The 17,948-nt window shown below is 45.5% G+C and overlaps 1 protein-coding gene across 5 annotated transcripts in view; it reads left to right on the forward strand.

The window, feature by feature from the left end:
* ARID1A (AT-rich interaction domain 1A) overlaps positions 1-17,948 on the forward strand; it is a 68,099-nt gene that overhangs the window by 32,566 nt on the left and 17,585 nt on the right. The gene's annotated exons all lie outside the window — the stretch shown is intronic.

The following is a 17,948-nucleotide window of genomic DNA, read 5'->3' on the forward strand; positions in this document are numbered from 1 at the left end:
TTCCAAGTCCATCCTCAACATAATCACCAGTGTTGATCATCTTTAAAAAATCAAACTTCACAAGTTACACTACCTCTGACTACTGGATTCCTATAGGTCTAAGCCCAAGTGTGACATACAGAGTCCTTTGTGATCTGGAGGATTGAGGATATTTCAAAAAGAAAAGTAGGTAAACTCCCTGTCTCTGGAGTAAATTCTGGCACCCCATTTGCTCTGGTTTTTGTATAGAAGGCCTAGACGCATCAGGCAAGGGTTGAACTCCAGTACTTCTGAGGTAACCTGAACTCTTAAGTGGGTGATTCTGACTGTGATATGGTTGTAACCCTCAGGGATCCTCCTCTGTTTCATTGGTAAAATAGATAGAAGAATGTGTGCCTGAATGTTACAGTGAGTGCTGTCAGGGTTTGGTGAAGTCAGTGATCCATTTATGTCTAAAGAGTAGAGTGGGAGGGAGATTTAAGAGGGAGGGAACGTATGTACACCTGCGGTTAATTCATGTTGATGTATGAAAGAAACCAATATTGTAAAGTAATCATCAATCAATTAAAAATAAACATAAAAAAATAAAGTCGTAGAGGGGAGACATCATGGCAGAAGTTTAATTAGCATGAACTAGATATGGATGTCTTGGGTGGGATGGAAAGGAAAAGTGCTGGGCTGAGGCTTGGTGAGGGAGGGGTGCAGTGTGGATGACTTCTGGGGGGCTGGTCAGAATCAGGCTTCCTGAGGTGGGCAGGAACAGGAAGGAAACCTAGATCACAGGGGCTGGAGCCCTGGTAGGATAAGTAAGCCACTTGGATCTGATCTCATAGGCCTGCAGATACTTAATTAGGGCAATAACATGATGAAGTTAATGTTTTAACAAAAATAATCCACTGGTATTTAGTATGGTTTGGAAAGGGGGTAGTCTGCAAGCAAGGAGATGAGTTAAACTATTGAAAATTCTAGCATTCGGTGGAGTTCTGCTCCTCAGCCTCATTTACATAGCTACCTAGTCTTAGTTGTGAGGTGCTCAGGAAAGAATCTATAGAACTGGGAATAAGTGGATTCTACTGGCTGGAAAACTTAACAATCTTGATATACCAGGTTTGGGGAGGGTGGGGCTCTCATTGACAGAAATAGAAGGTTAATAGGAAAACTCACCTTTCAGGAGAAGTTGCGTTCCATATAGTGAGATACCTAAAAACGAATGCTTCATTGCTAGTTGGAATTTATTTAGGAGGCTGAAACTCGGGTTAGAGCTGAGTCTGGATCGAGTTTGAGAGTTGTCTGCATAGTGGTTAATAGTTAAACCCCCCAGGCCATGCAGCATGGAGCAGGGAGTCAGATGGAGCGCTGGACTGTGCTTGGGGCCGCTGAGTAGAAGTGACCAGCGCGTAACTGGGAAGGTTGGAGGGGGCCCAGAGTTGGGTCTTATTTCTGGAAGCCAAGGAAAGGGACAAAGATGGTCTGCATCTAATGTGTTTTCAAAGAATGTAAAGTTGAATTTGTCATGAAGCAGTTTATTGGGGTCCTTCTAAGGTAGGGAGAAGCCCTGACTTCTGAGCCTGAAGGGAAGGAAATGAGTAAGGGAAGGGTATAAAGGTGAAGAGGACTTTTGAAAGGCATGCTAGGAGGAGTCAGCTGAATCGGCCCAAATTCCTCAGCTTCATTTCAAGACCCATATATGTATAAAGCATATAGGGCACAAAATGGTGAAGTTGGCGCCGGAATGTTCAGTTCCGTCACTCAGTTGTGTCTGACTCTTTGCGACCCCACGGACTGCAGCACGCCAGCCTTCCCTGTCCATCACCAACTCCAGGAGCTTGCTCAAACTCACGTCCATCAGTCAGTTATGCCATCCAACCATCTCATCCTCTATCATCCCCTTCTCCTCCTATCTTCAATCTTTCCCAGCATCCCGGTATTTTCAGATGAGTCAGTTCTTCACATCAGGTGACCAAAGTATTGGAGCTTCAGCTACAGCATCTGTCCTTCCAATGAATATTCAGGACTGATTTCCTTTAGGATTGACTGGTTTGATTTCCTCGCAGTCCAAGGGACTCTCAAGAGTCTTCTCCAACACCACAGTTCAAAGCAAAGAGGAACTAAAGAGCCTCTTGATGACAGTGAAAGAGGAGAGTGAAATTGCTGGCTTAAAACTCAACATTCAGAAAACTAAGATCATACCATCCGGTCCCATCACTTCATGGCAAATAGATGGAGAAACAGTGGAAACAGTGTCAGACTTTATTTTCTTGGGCTCCAAAATCACTGCAGATGGTGACTGCAGCCATGAAATTAAAAGATGCTTGCTCCTTGGAAGAAAAGCTATGACAAACCTAGATAACATGTTAAAAAGCAGAGATATTACTTTACTGACAAAGGTCCATATAGTGAGAGTTATGGTTTTTCCAGTAGTCATGTATGGATGTGAGAGTTGGACCATAAAGAAAGCTGAGTGTTGAAGAATTGATACCTTTGAGCTGTGGTGTTGAAGAAGACTCTTGAGGGTCCCTTGGACAGCCAGAGTGTTAGGAAGATACAAAGAGGCACATCCTCCAGGAGTTAAACAAGAGATGAGAATCAAGGGCACTGGGTTAGCTTAAAAGGGACACTATATCCTTGATTGAAAAAGTCTTATTAGGCTGCTCTTGAAGATCTAGACCATACTTGCTTGCTCTGTTTGGACAGGAGTGAAAGTTGTTGATGCCAGGAGTGAGGTGAATAGAAATAGGATTTTTAATGTCTGTTAAATTATCGAAAGATTTTGATAGCTTGAGTTTCCAAGCCCTCCTTTACATTTCTACTTAACAAGAGAGTGCCTAGTCACACTCAGGCTTTACTACTGTGATGTTCTCAAATCTTGAGAGCTTGGGTTATAGTGATCTGGAAAGAAAAAATGGAAAGGAACTCTTACAGAATCTGAATCTTAAAGGGTAGGAGTGAGGCCAGGAAAAGATCCTCAGTCATAGTGAATCCTCCTGGAAGGGCAGGAATTGAAATGTACTAAGTTTAATAATCGCTTCTGTTTTACATGGGGAACTAAGGGTTGGAGTTAGAGTTTGAATCCAGTTTTCTCTGATATTTCAGGTGAAATATTTCCCTTAGCATCCCGCCCAGCAGAGGAAAGCCATGGACAATCTGATTCTCTCTTAATATTTATTCAAAAGCCTCAACCCTTTGTCATTTTTCATTTACTAGAATTGTCCTAAAAGGAGGAGTGTAAATGGAAGGCAGCTATGCTCACCACTATACCACCAACGCTCTAAAAGGAGGAGTGTAAATGGATATCCATTTCACTTTCTTCCCTCAGACCTCCCTGTGATGGAAGCATAGACGAGTTGTGAACTGAAGGGACAGGGAGGAAGGTGGTTAAATCTATAGGTCAGGCCTCTGGAGGGGCTCCCCAAGCAGGGCATCAGCTCCAACAGTGAAAAATTGACGAGAATGGTTATTTGGTTCCCTTGTGTTGTATGGGAGCAAGCCCTGTTCTGTGCCTTTTTTTTCTTAAACAGTGTCCTGATTAATGGTGAAACTTTAATCAGTCAGATCCTTGTTGCTGAGGAAAATGTAGTCCATTATCAAGCAGCACAGACATTACCTGGGAGCTTGTGAGAAATGCAGATTCTTGGGCCCTATACCAGCTTTATTGAATCCAACACTGTTAACAAGGTCTTCAGGTGATTCATGTGTCTTATGGTTCTGGAGCAAGGAAGAGTTGGACCCTGAAGCAAATGAAATATCCTGCCAGAGACTGTGTGTGTGTGTGTACACGCATGCGTGCGTGTGCGTGCCTGCATGCACACACATGCAAGTGTGCTGAGTCTTGTCCGACTTTGTGACCCCATGTCTCCTCTAATAAATGTTACGTTTCTAGTAAACTAGTTGTTCTGTGTGTGCTCTGGAAGTACCTGTATCTGCAGCCCAGAACCTACTATGGGGCCGTCCAGAGCTCCCAGCACGCCTCTGCAGCCTCATCTCTGGCGACTCAGGGGTGCCTTTAAGCTCCTCACAGCTCCTTGTCCTCACAAAGCCATTGTCCTTTGGCTTAAGGTGTGTGTGTCATCTCTGTTCCTCCTCCCTCTCCCCCACCTTTTTTTTTTTTTTTTTTAAAATGCCCAGCAAAGTTCTACTTTGGCTTCAAAACCTAGCTGTGAAATACCTTCTCTGGGACTTCTTCCCATTTGCTTCATGCTGGTGTAGCATTATGCTGGTACTTCTGCTTGAGCGTTCAGACCTGTGTCTGATATCTGTGTTAGGCAAATCTTAGTCTACCTTTGTTGACTAGCCCGTAGGTTCTTACTACGTACCTGAGCTTGGAGACCTGCTTTTCATTGTCTAGGTTTATTGGTGAGGGTTAGGGGAGGTGACAGAAATTCTCTAAAGGCTTAATAAACTGAAATGTTTGAAGGATTTAAGTTTTACACTATGTTCCCTTTTGTTATATTTCATGGTAAAAGAACGCAGGACCAACAGTTTTTGCCTAGGTTTTTGATGGCTTATTTTTTTAAGGGATAACAGAAATGTCCCTAGCAATTTTGGTACCCAGAGAAGCTGAACCATTCTGAGGTCGGTGACCTGTTTTCTTTATATCTGACTGTGTATCTGCGCTCGGTCCCCTTGAATTGTAACCCAGGTGCTCTTACAAAGTCTCAAAAAGGAAATCCCCACCCCCTCTGTCACATCTGCCCAGAGTGCTCAGAGCAGCATGTACCCTGTGCAGGTAGCCATCCCTTCTGTAGAGCGCGGTGCTCTGGCAGGACCAGCCAATCTGTTTCTCCATCTTAGTCACGCTGCTTCGGCCCTGATACTGCCGGGTGCCTGCTGGAGCTGGTGCTGCTTGCAGCAGATTGCTCTATGCTTGTTCCTGGGCCCGTTTCCTGTTTCTATTCTAGTTGCTGGTGGCTCAGCTCTGCTTCCTGCCTGTGTGTCTCACACAGATTCCTCTTGCTGGAACCTTTTGTTTTCTTCAGAAAACTTCATTCTGAAAACTAGCCGAGCTTTACCTCTAGTGTGATGGCTCCTGGGTTTAGTTAACATCACTGAGGACTGGTGGGAAATGCCCCATCACACCAAGCATGCCACTTGGATTTGACCTTGTTTTTTTCAGTTTGTCCCCACTCCTGCTACAGGAAGCTGGTGGTTTGTTACCTCAACCAGAAATTGGTATAAGAAGATAAACTAGGATCTTGTATGGGCCAAATGTGTCTTTGGTCATTAGCTGTGCAGGGCCGTGCCCTGGTTCTTTACCCCCTGGATTATGTAAACATATTTCCTGCTTCTGAGGAAGACAGTTGATACCCTCTCGAGCCCAAGCCCAGAGAATACTTATTGGGGGTTGGGCAGGTAATGCTACCCTCAGCAGAGTAAAAGCCTGCAGAGAATATAGGGATGGAAAGGAAAGCGTGTGCTGACTCAACCTTCCATCTTCTGTGAGCCATTCAGCTCCCCCCAGAGCTTAGAGTGGGAGGGAGAAAGTACAGGAAGATGGTAAAAAGGGAAGAAGTGAAGGAAGTTGTCCTGGACAAATGTATTTTAAAGTTCTAGGCTTCCCCATCTTGCGTGTTTTTCCTCAGAAGACTCTGACTTAGGGAATATGCTTTGTGAATAATTTCTTTCTTCTTCACAACTTCTTCTTCATGTCATCTGACAAAATTGTGTCAGTGGTTTCTACACGGAACCTAGGCCATACTAAACCCTAGGTAGTTTAATAGAGAAGGATTTAATATAGCAAATAAGGCTTGAAAATTGGTCGAAGGGCTGAGGGAGCATGTCTCTAGGCTTGTCCTCCGGGAATCGGGATCGAGACCTAGATTTGACCCACCAAGGGAACTGCTTGTGAGCCCCTCTCAGCGTGAGTGCTGCTCTCAGTCTGCTGTCCAGGGATCGGTGAGCCAGAATCCAGCAGCAGCAGCTGCAGCCACCAGAACTGTAGCACCCAGTTACCTGGAAGATGAAACCAAAATGCTCCTGTCCAAACCAGTGAAGGAGACAGAAGTATGGTCACTGCCGTACTTTGATCTAATCTTGAGTCTGATTCTGATTAGCAGAACCTGAATTACAGCCAAAAGCATCTGCAGGGAGATTCTGGGAAATGTAGTTTTTAGCTTTTTTACCTCTGCAGTTAGGAAAAGAGTAGCATGGAGGCAACATGAGCTACTCCACAGAAAATTCACCACAGTCACACAAACACCACCATCCCCCTCACCCTACAGTTTACATATATGAGAGCCTAAGGCCCAGAAAGGGTAAAGGACTTGGCCAAGGTCATTCAGTAACTGAGAACAGGGGTTCCCTGACTTCTAGCCCATGGCTTTTACTATGAGGATCAACTCCTATAAAGGATCTGCAAAAAGCTCCTTTAAGGAAGAATGCCATATTAAAAAGACAGACTTTGTCTTCCATATTTTCTTCTCTTTGGAGAAAGGAAAGGAGGTGGGATGGAGAGATGTGAGATTGAGACTTCTAGGCAAAGGTAATGATACTATAGCTTCTGGGTCTGGATCTGCTCCCCAGGAAGGTGTAGGAAGCATTTATTCTGGAAGGAAGAAACCTCAAAAGCTAGAATTTCTTGAATTTCCCGAGTCAACATATGGATGAACTCAGTTGCCTTGGTGATAATGACTTTCCTCCATCTTTACCTCCTCTTCCCCTTCTCTCCTGTTGGTGCTTTTACAATCTTCTGCAAAGCTGTCTGGGAGATGACCTCAGTGAGGTACATGCTCTGGTTCTGCCACTGCCCTCCTTCAAGAAGACCAACCGGAATCCAAAAGCTAGCCCCTAGGTGTGGGACTGCCAAGCTGTGTCTTGTCTTTCTGGGGGAGAGGGTGAGGGGTATCTTGGGCTTTTTGAACAAAGTTCCCTTAGCAATGCTGTCTTTACAGAAACCACTAGGACCCCTCTGCAGCAGAGTAAGAATCTGGGCCCAGAGGGGAGGGCCCAGAGGTGTGGAGCTGTGTTAACATACCTGATAAGTCATAGAATCAGCTCTGTTGTCTTTTTCTCATATTTCTAAGATGTTTGGTGTTCTACCTGAAAGCTGTTATGAAAGTGGTATGTGATCTAGTGCTGTTCCTCTGGGGACCACTGCTTGATCTCTTGTTCCGTCTACTTCTGTGGCCAGAACCTATTCCTTCTGTACACCTGCTGTCAGCATAGAATTGTCTGGTATTGTGACATAATCTCTGATTGCCCTGAGGCGGAGCTCACCCCCAAGCTGTTAGCTTGCTTCACATTTGACTTTTCCCAAGGGAACTAAGAAGCCTTGCCTTGTTGAAGGTGGGAACTGGGCGTTGAAGGTTTAAGCTGACAGCGTATCTGTCCCTTCCTGAAGGCCAGCTTTGATGTGGGAAGAATATTGAATGTTGTTTACCGAGATCAGACAAGGTAATTTTCTGATAGTTGGGGGAAAGGTAGGAGAGAAATTGAGTTCCAAATAGATTCAGAGAATCTGTATTCAGAGGAACTGTTATCAAGAATATTTATCGTTACCGCCTCCCCCTCCTTTGTCTTCTACCTTTAGGACTTGACTTTGTCTTTCCCTATATATAGAGTTGGTTTTTTTGGTTTTAAAGGCCTTCAGGGTTGATGGCTGTCTTTTCTGGTTTAAGATTCTATCCATTTCCCACTCAGATTTGTTTGTTCCGCTCCCTCCCTCTAAATCTTTGGATTTTATCTAGATCTGTAGGTCATGGTAGGGAAGACCACTGGCAGATACACAATTAGAGCTTTAAATATCAAACCGAGGCGGCCATCCAGCCCCCCAGACCTTGGTCTGCGCTGAGTTCAGCACAGTGCCAGTCTCACCTTCCCCGCTGGTGCACGTCACATCCTCCTTGCTTTCTGGTTGCTGTATCTCTGAGGAGCAGCCAGATGAGGTGGGAGCTTAAGGCAGTACCCCTCCCCCTTACATTTCTCAGACCCAGAATTCTACTGTGTTTTCTGTGTCATTTTCCTCTCCCCCTTTCCCTAGTCTCCTTGCTCAGGTTCGGGGATCCAGGCTGATGACCATGAAGGGACAACGGTCTGTGCGGTTGGCCTCCCTGATGGAATGCAGGACTTGGAGAAAGTAGGGAGTTCTTCCCTTCTTTGCCTTCTCCAGCTTTACAGTGCTCTTTTCCTGCTGGGATTAGAATAGCCCTTTTCCATAAATATGCACCGGCCTTGACTGCTTTAACTCAGACCCAGCTCTGCCCTAGTTTCATTTTTTTTTTTTTTTTTTCAAATTTGAGTCTTAGCTAGTGACCCTTAGAACACGCTGTACATTTTTGGCCAAGAGGTGGTTTTTGACTAAAGGAGACATTCTCTATCCTGGCCTAAGTGAAAAACCCTGGTAGGGGGAGGGGTGTGTGTCAGAAGACTGGTCAGGTAGTAACATGGGTATCGTACAGACATGGTGGGGTCTGTGACAAACCAGAAAGCAAGGTTTCAATCCATCAGCACTCTCTGGGAGTTCCAGGATCTATTTTCACAAGTTGGGAACCTGGATTTTTTTTATGTAGAACGTCTGCATCTTTAGAAAGGTCTCTGTGGGGATGTTGGGCAGTGGATTAAAAGGCTCTCTGGGGTCTGTGGGTTGGCCCAGGCAGCGTCTTGTGGGTTGCCCATGTAGCTTTGGTTCCCTTGAACTGATGTTTATAATTTTTCTGGGGATGGGGGTGTGTGTGGGGAGCACCATCTCTGTCGCCAACTCACATTGTGTTTGGTGTTTGTTTTATTGGTTTGGGGAGGGGCCAGTGCAGGGAGATGTTGGGCAGAAACACTCAATGTGATTCAGCCTCCAGCTGAGCAGATCTGTGGGAGCAGAGTATCGACCCCTGGAAAATCAATGGCTGCTGCAGTGGCCGAGCTGCCGTTTGAAGGGGTGCCCATTATAGGAATGCCGGCAGCCGGCACTCTTTTCCTCTCCCCTCTTCTCACCTCAACGGCGCCCTCAACCTTTACTCAAAGGGTCAGACCTCCCTCAAGAGATTCTGCTGAGGTGGATTAGGACAGCAGGTTCTTGTGTCTTTGTAATTAGATGGAAATTTCTCCAGTGACACAGAGCCCTGCCTCCCAACAGCCTCCTCTCCAGACGTTCCTCCCTGCAGTGCAATTCTGTCAAGAGTTCTTAGCAGGTGGCCAAGGTCCTCTCAGCGTCGCGCCTCTCAGTTTTAGTCAGGAAAGTCCGTTCCCTTGATGACAACACCAAGAGTCCCTTCTTCAACTGTGGAAGTCTAGAGAGAAGGGTGAGGGAGGGACTGTTAAAGAAGAGAGAGAGACTAGTAGAGATTGGATCTAAAGAGGATGCTTTTGAGTAATATTTATCAAGCATTTTATCTTTTGTGGGCCTGGCATTAATAGTAACATTGGAGGATCTCATCCCACGGGCTAGTGAGGAAAGGGGCAGATTTAGCACAGTGCCGCCAGTCCTGAACTTTGGTTCTGGAGGATCTTGAAGGGACTCTGGGTTTTGTGGAGGGAGAGGGGATCAGGAAAGTTATACTGTGGTTGTGGGAGGCTTTGCCCCCACGAAGCTGTTCTCATCTTTGAAGTTCCCAAGGCAGAAAACAGTTTTAGTCTATAGTTGCTGCACTGATAGTGCGACTTCACGCGACTGGTCTTCCTGCCCGGTTCTCTTTGAAAGCTGGGACATGGGCCGCCTGGTGCTGTTAAGGACGGTCTGTCGCCCCATTTGGAGCACGGCTGTGAGCAGGGGGTTGGGGCTTGCTTGGCTCATGCCCCTGGAAAGGAGCTTTCCCATGTTGGGAGTTGGAGCTCCTCAGCAAGACGCAGTGGTCCTGCAGTGGCTACAGGGCTAGATGAGGAAGAAAGTGTGAGGGTTTGAAATTATCCGAGATGAGGCCACCTGGAGGCCAGGAATGTGTTGACTTCTCTACGAGCCCCACCCCTGCACCTGATAGTAGGATTGGGGCACAGGGACACAGGCAGAGACCACATCCATGCTTCCATGGGACTTCTGCCTGTCTCCCCAGATTCAAAGTCATTCTCTCCCCCTCTCCATCCATCAAGTACCATTCTAAGGACCCAGAGGTGAGGAGAAGTACTGTACCCTTTAGTTCAGAAAAAGTAGGCTTAAATTAAGAAAGTTATAGGTGAAAGGGCTGACTTGAAATAACCATGAAAGAAAGTTTAGTAAGGAAGAGAGGCTAGGAAAGAAAGGGACACATAGCATGGTAGACTTGTGGAGTTGAATTATCTAGTTTTGCTCTTTCCTTCTGCAGAAGAACTAAGTGATGCCTAGTGAGGTTAGCTTCTCAGAGTCGTGTAGCTAACCAGCCAGCATGTCTGGAGACGGGCTGTTGCCTCACGTTGTGTGGAGCATGGAGCCCAGCCTTTGATGGTGGCAAGCCTCCGCCTCATGGTGGGAAGAGTGGAGTCAGAAATACGGGTTTAAACCCAGTTCTCCTGTTTAATAGATTTCTCTCCTTGGGAATCATTTAACTTCTGAGCTTCTTGCTTCTTTGCTAAAATGGGCATGATCACCTCAGAAGATGATGTGAGAATGAAGCGTGAGACAGCCATGTCCCCTTGGGTTGAACACCTGAGAGTCACGTATTCATGTCAGTTCTGAGTCCCTTCAAGAGGGAGATATGAAGGATCTTGCTTTACTCCTCTTTCTAACATTCTTTGAATTTGGAGATTTGGTCTCCTAGAGCTTTCTTTATGAAATTTAACACGTATATGTATGGGATTTCCTCTTGGAGGTGGGTGGGCCCTGAAGAGCGTCCTGGAGACAAGAAGAGTCTGACCTTTCTCTACTGTGCATTCCCCACCAGGCAGCCAGAAGGTACCGAGAAGAAATCATTCATTGTCCACAGAGCAATAACCTGTAGAAAAAGGGGAGAAGGAGTTTGGTGAGGGTTTTTTTGGAAACTTGGGGTGGGGGGTTAAGAAATAAGAGTTCTCTGAGCTTTTCCCAGAGCGGTTTCTGCTTTTCCACAGTGAACGCAGTCCAGGCAGGAGATGGTGCATGGTTCCAAATTGTAGGACAGCGCCAGGCTCCTTGTCTTTTCTTTCTTCTTCCTTGAAGTGTGAAAGTCACTCAGTCGTGTCCAACTCTTTGTGACCCCATGGGGTATACAGTCCATGGAATTCTCCAGGCCAGAATACTGGAGTGGGTAGCCATCCTCTTCTCCAGGGGATCTTCCCAACCCAGGGTTCGAACCCTGGTCTCCCACATTGCAGGCAGATTCTTTACCAGTTGAGCCACAGGGGAAGCCTGCTTCTTCCTTAGCTCCTGCTTAAACCCTGACTGCGGAGTAAGAGGCAGCCTCTTCTGTGTGTTGATTCGTTCCTGGCATTTCAGCCAGCAATGCTCTCTAGGGAGGGTTGGCATTTAATCTCTTGGACGAAGACCACTCATTGGAACAACAGAGCAGCAGTCATGTAACTCTGGAGTCCCTTCTAGTCTGGGTGGGTCAGATCACCCATATTTCCCTTTAGCAAAGACTGAAGGAAAGAGAGAATTACTGTACTGAATATTTGGGGTGGGGGAGGTGTTATAGAGGTAGTCTCTTCTTCCTCTGATCCCTGACAAATAAATGTTGCTTTAAAGAAGGCTTTATGAAAAATCAGGCCTCCCCAAAACTTATTTGCCTTAAGTCATTCCTAAGTAATTCAGTTTGTCTTTTCCTTGAAGTTTGTCAAAACTATTGCCTCCTTTCCTCCCACTTACCCTTCATCCAAGGTTAAGTTTCCCAGCCTCTTCTGTGTTCTTTAGGATTTCCTCCCATTCTCCAGCCTGGGAGCGGCCTCCCACCATGGCTGTGGATCCGTTAGGCTAGGCTGACAGAAGTGCAAGTGCAGATTTGGTCTCTTCAGTCTGTGCATTTGGACTTTTTTCATCTGGGACTTGTCATTTAAGTGAGTATGGCTGAATTGTGAAGTTCCTACCACATACACATGCACACCATGCTTGCACACACACACACACACACACACACACACACACATTTACTACAAGTGTGTGTGTAGGATTTACCTGGGGTGGATGGCTTCGCTGCCAGTAGTCAGCACAGCTTGGCAAAAGCTCTTCACAAGTGAAAGAATATGAGAACTCCATCTGGGGGGTTAACAAAAGCTCCATTTCTCAAGGATTCAGCCAAATTTCTGAGAAAACCCTGAACTGAACATTGCCATGAAACTTCCTTATTGATATTGTTTAATGTGTTCAGCAAAATGAACTGATGTCATCCTTGTGAGTCTCTGTTGGGAGATTGTTTAACCCCCTTCTGTAACCCTGATGTGGTATCTTTCTGCTTGAAAATGTACTCAATCAGGCAGCCAGTTCATGTTAGAACTCGCAGCTCCTCCCGCGAGAGCACCAGCAAACCCCCGCCCCACACCCCCGATGAGGTACAGGCTGTGTGATTTCGGGCATGGTTTTGTTGTGGTGTGAAGAGGAGGTGTTAGCTGCTGAGTTCTGTTTGTCAGCAGAGCCTGACAAACCCATGCTGGCACTCGCTGGGGCTGGGCAACCAATCACAGCTGGAACACTTATCGTCATGGAATCCCTATGGGCTTCCTCTATCAGGTCACATCCCAAAATAACATTGGGCAGTATTTCAAGTGAAGAAACGAAGGCTTTCGGGGCTGTAGCCAGCCTGGAGTGTGAGATTCTGTGTGAAATAGTTGGACCTGCTCCAGCGCTTTTGATCTGCATGGTAGATGAGCAATAAAATGCATGAAACACGTTGGAAACACGTGAGGAAATTCTCCCTGGCCCTGCTGCTTCCTTGGAACTGGCAGGGCACTGAGTGGGTTGATCCTCACCTCCTGTCTCTCAGCAGGATTGTGCTTGGAGGAAAGCAGAGCTGGGAAAAGAGATCTTTCCACTTACAGGGCGTTGCTGTAGTTTTTTCCAGCAGTCCTCCTAGGAGGCACCTGTTGGGTGGACTTGGGAAAACTGGGAACCAGAGTCCTGAAATGCTAAAAGGTGGCCCCACCAGAAAGGGTGAACAGGGGCTTGGATTGTTTGGACTTTGTGTGCTAAGTGTTGTAGAAAGTCGAACTCAGGCACATTGAAGTCTGACTCAACAGCCAGACATCCGGCTTTTTGTGGAACAAAAGACCTGAAAAACTGGCTTTTTGTAGGGTAGAAAGCAGAGGTGTGTCCTGTGCAATAACAGGACACGGAGTTTAGAGCAGTGTCCATGTAGATGGAGCGGGGAGACCTCCTTTGGAGTCTTCCGCCTTTACCTCTCCCTCTCATTTCCCAATAAAAACTCTTCCTGTGATTAGCTGGGACTGATGGGTGTGTCTTACATCTTATACCGCCGTGTGTTGTTGTGTCTCTTATTCCAGGGTCTGCTGCTGGTATTGCACTTTCCATATGGCCCTGACCGTGTGGTGCCAGTAGTTTCTTGCAAATGCCCCAGGGGCATCACAGACTCAGATTTGTCCAGTCATCTTGTCGTTTTAAATGACAGAACTGAAGTCTAGCTTGTTGCTAGCTTGCCCAGGGTCACAACTGATAACTACCAAGAGCTTTAGTCTCCTAACTCAAGTTTGTAATGCTTTTTCCTCAGTCTTTATGGTATCACAGCATAATGGAGAGAGAGAGAACACAGACTTTGGAGTTCAGCAGATCTGGGTTCAGAATCTTAATTTCTGTCACTTACTTGGTGGGTGGCTTGGGCATATAACCTAGTCTCTTGGAGCATCAACTTACTCCTTTTTAACATATTAGTGGTAGTTGTACCTACATCTGAAAACTGTGGAAAATAAGGAACTCCATAGCATGGCTCAGATGGTAAAGAATCTGCCTGCAATGCAGGAAACCCGAGTTTGATCCCTGGATGGGGAAGATCCCCTGGAGAAGGGAATGGCCGCCCACTACAATGTTCTTGCCTGGAGAATTCCATGGACAGAGGAGCCTGGTGGGCTACAGTCAGTGGCCTCACAGAGAGTCAGACATGACTGAGCGACTAACACTAACACTTCCACTTCCATAAAATGTTCGAAGCATCATAGATGCTCAAATGATCGTTAGTATTAATATAAATGCTCAGTTCTTTCCTGTGCTAACATTCTAGTTCTTTTTTTTCCCTCTTAATTTATTTGTTCTGGTTGCACTGGGCCTTTGTTACTGTGCGTGGGCTTTCTCTAGCTGCGGGGTGCGGGCTTATTGCAGTGACGTCTCTTGCTGCAGAGCATGGGCTGAGTAGCTGTGGCGTATGGACTCAGTTGCTCCACAGCACGTGGAATCTTCCCAGACCAGGGATGGAACCCATGTCTCCTGCATCGGCAGGCAGATTCTTAGCGGATCTATGGCACCAGGGAAGTTCAACATTCTGATTCTTAAAAAATTTCTTTTTTTAATCAGCCCCTCCCCTGACCAGTTGCTATCTGATGAAAAGGTTAGTTTTGAGGGACTGACCTCATACCAGTCAAATGAGAGAGATAAGAAGATTAATGCTGATTCTTCTCCTACTGTTATTCTCTGCCCAGGCATTCCAGTCCACGTGGGCTGCTGTTCACAAGTGGTTTATTTAGTACTTTTTCTCCAGAGGAGCCTCAGGGCACTTTACCAAAACTGACAGCTCTCCTCAGAGTGCCTCTGTGAAGGAAGCAGCCACGTTGCCATCACGGGCCTCTAGGCCCCTGGGATCCCTCAGCTGGACTAGGACATTTGCCTGTATGTCTCTGGAGAGCCTGATTTATAACACACTCTGTAAGTGAAGGAGCATTTGCAGGCTTTACTCTGACCTTGTAGCAGTGGTTGGTGAGCTGGTAGGGTTTTTTCCTTTTATTTTTGTTTATTGAGATACAGTTGACTTACAACATGGTATTAGTTTCAGGTATATAACATAATGATTCAGTATATGCATATATTGCCAAATGAGTACTGCAGCGAGTCTGGTTAACATCATCTGTAAAGCTCACAGGAGCTTCCTGGTGGCTCAGACAGTAAAGAATCTGCCTGTAGTGCGGGAGACCCAGGTTCGATCCATGGGTTGGGGAGATCCTCTGGAGAAGGGAATGGCTACTCATTCCAGTATTCTTGCCTGGGAAATTTTGTGGACTGAAGAGCTGTAGTCCACGGGATCACAAAAGACTCGGACACAACTGAGTGACTAACATATAGTTGCAGAATTTTTTTTCTTGTGATGAGAACTTTTGAAAGACGTCACATACACAGTTTTATTAACTCTAGTCGCCATGCTGTACATCACACCCCCTTGGCTTATTTATTTTATAACTGGAAGTTTGTACTGTTGACTCCCTTCTCATTTCTCCTTCCCCCTCTGGCAGCCAACCCATGTGAGCTAGCTATGTTTTTTTTTTATTCCACATGGAAGTAATATCATATGGTACTTAGCTTTCTCTGACTTTTTTCACTTAGCATAATGCCCCCAAGGTCCATCCATGTTGTCACAGATGGCAAGATTTCATTCTTTTTTATGACTGAATATTCCTGTGTGTGTGTACACACCACATATTCTTATTCATTCATCTGTCAATGGGGTTAGGTTGCTTTCATGCTTTGGCTATTGGAAATAATGTTGCAGTGAACATGGTGGTATATGTATCTTTTCAAGTTGTTGCTTTGGTTTACTTAGGATAAATATCCAGAGTGAAATAGCTGGATCACTTGGTAGTTCTTCTTCTTCTTTTTTTTTTTTTTTTCATTTTTTGAGAAACCTCCGTACTGTTTTCTCTAGTGGCTGTACCAGTTTATATTCCCACCAGCAATGCATAAGTGTTCCCTTTTTTCCACATCCTTGCCAATATGGGTTTCTTTCTACTTTTTGTCAGTAGCCGTCCTAATAGACGTCAGGCTCATTATGGTTTTGAATTGCATTTCCCTGATAATCAGTGATGTTGAACATCCTTTCTTTTTTTTCCCCTCCTCAGTTCCTCGGAAGGTCTCCAAGGATTCCATCAAATGGAATTGGGTGCCTCTATTGAAAGCGGCCAGAAGAGAGCAGAGGGGGACTTGAGTTTACTTGTACTATCTGAGCTATTTTTACCATGAAAATGTTCACGTTTTACTTGTTTAATTAAAGACAAATGTTTAAAACAATTTTTCAAGGCCATATGAAGAGTTCTTATCTTATGGCTGGACCATTGATTCTTGTTCTGTTCTAAAATACGCTGATTTCTTTTTCCTCTAAGCAAGTAGCTCTTATTACTAGAAGCTGGTGGTTTGGTAAGGAATGGAGACAGTAGGAAGGAATGCGAGGGAAGCTCCTGGTCCCTAACACAGAGCACTGGGCTGTGGTTTCTGTTATAGACCAGGGCTTAACAAGTGGCTTTCGAGGCCTTTTCTGGCTGACACAGTTGGCTCCCCTTGTCATCTTGCTGCCACTTCGGGTTTGCCCTTCTTGGTTCAGAAGCCAGGTGTCCTGGGACAGCTCAGCCCTCGACGTGGAAGGAATCCTCTGTTGGGATGAACCCAAGGCTCTTTAGAACTCCAGGTGCTTTAGTCCTTTGAGAAGAAAGAGGCCCTTTGGTGTTACCTGGAGGAGGGCTTCTTGAGTTCTCTTCCATGCTGGGACTAATTCTAATTGCATTTTTAAAAGCATGCTATGGTGTACTGGGTCTGCTTATAGGAAAACTAGCATTTTCTGAAATCTCAGCTAACTCTGAGAGCTGAACACAGACACAGATGTACATTTACCTGCCTGCCTTGCCTTCAAGGCAAGCTTTGTTCCCACAAAACTCAGCAGAAATACCCCCAACCTAGTGAAGTAACCAACTGGTTTGCAAAAGGTCCAACCAACCTGGACACTTGGGGAGAGCTTAACAGGTACGCTTTGATCTCCAGTGTTATTGTCGGACTCTAGGGTCAGGATCCCCTCGAACTCATCTTTCCAAGGTGAGCTTCTTATGGGAATAGGAATAAACTCAAATCAGGCCATTTTGGACTTTTTCTTCTTCAGATGTGTCTTTAAGAGAACTCCTTTCTTAACCATTTGAGTCTTAGGATTTTCCCAGACCTGAGCCTGTTCCCAAAGCTTTCAAGTTATAGTTAGTTCCCACCTTGAAGTTAATGTATGATGTTGAGCCTGTGGTGTTGCCAGAGAGTGAAATTGGGGCTGAGATGCATTTCCTGGGGTGAATATCTTCCTTTTTTTTTCTTTTTTGGCTGGACCACATGGCATACAGGTTCTCGGTTCCCTGACGAGGGATCAAACCCAAGCCCCCCTTCAATGGAAGTGTGGAATCTTAAGCACTGAACTGCTGGGGAAGTCCCTCTTTTTTTTTTCTTTTTCCGAGTATTTTTTCATATTGAGGTCCTAATAGCTAACCTTGGGGTTTACTGACGTAGCGTGAACTTTTTTTAAAGAGTGAACTCTTTTAGTTTAATTCAAGACACAGTCCCTAAGCACAACCCCCAAATAAACACCAAGTTCTCATTGAAACATAAAACTAAAAAAAAAAAGACTTGGTTTGTTCAGTTGGTAAACATTTGTTCATCCCTGTTATTGGCCAGGTGTTAGGAATGTAGTCCCAGGCCTCCTTGGCAGTTAAGGAATTGTCTGTGTAACATACCCCTTTCTTACCTCCTTCCCCTTATGTTTTAAAGTATGGCAACTTGGAGTGAGTTCTTGGTAAATGTAGGTTATAATAAATCTGATGCAGAGGGGATCTGTGAATGTTGCCCAAACTTGTTAACATTTTCTTATAGCTCCTGGTGCCATGCTGGCAGTGTTGTAAGTTTCCCCATTGGAAGAGAACTAAAGGCTCACTCAAAGAGCTGCTCTCTTACGACTATAGAAGTTTGGGGCTGGGAAAGAAGATGAAAGTACTCCATCTGCTTCTGGTAGATAGACCAGGGGTCAGCAAACAATCCCTTGTGGGCTAGCTACTTGTTGTTATAAATAATATTTTGTTAGGGCACAATCACATCCATTTGTTTACGAATTGTCTGTGACTACTTTTACACTCTGATGGCCTGAGTTGAACAGTTGTGACACGGACTGCATGGGCTGCAGAGTCTAAACTATTTTGTATCTAGC

The sequence above is a fragment of the Muntiacus reevesi genome, chromosome 3 (genome assembly GCF_963930625.1).
Source record: "Muntiacus reevesi chromosome 3, mMunRee1.1, whole genome shotgun sequence".
Classification (NCBI taxonomy): domain Eukaryota; kingdom Metazoa; phylum Chordata; class Mammalia; order Artiodactyla; family Cervidae; genus Muntiacus; species Muntiacus reevesi.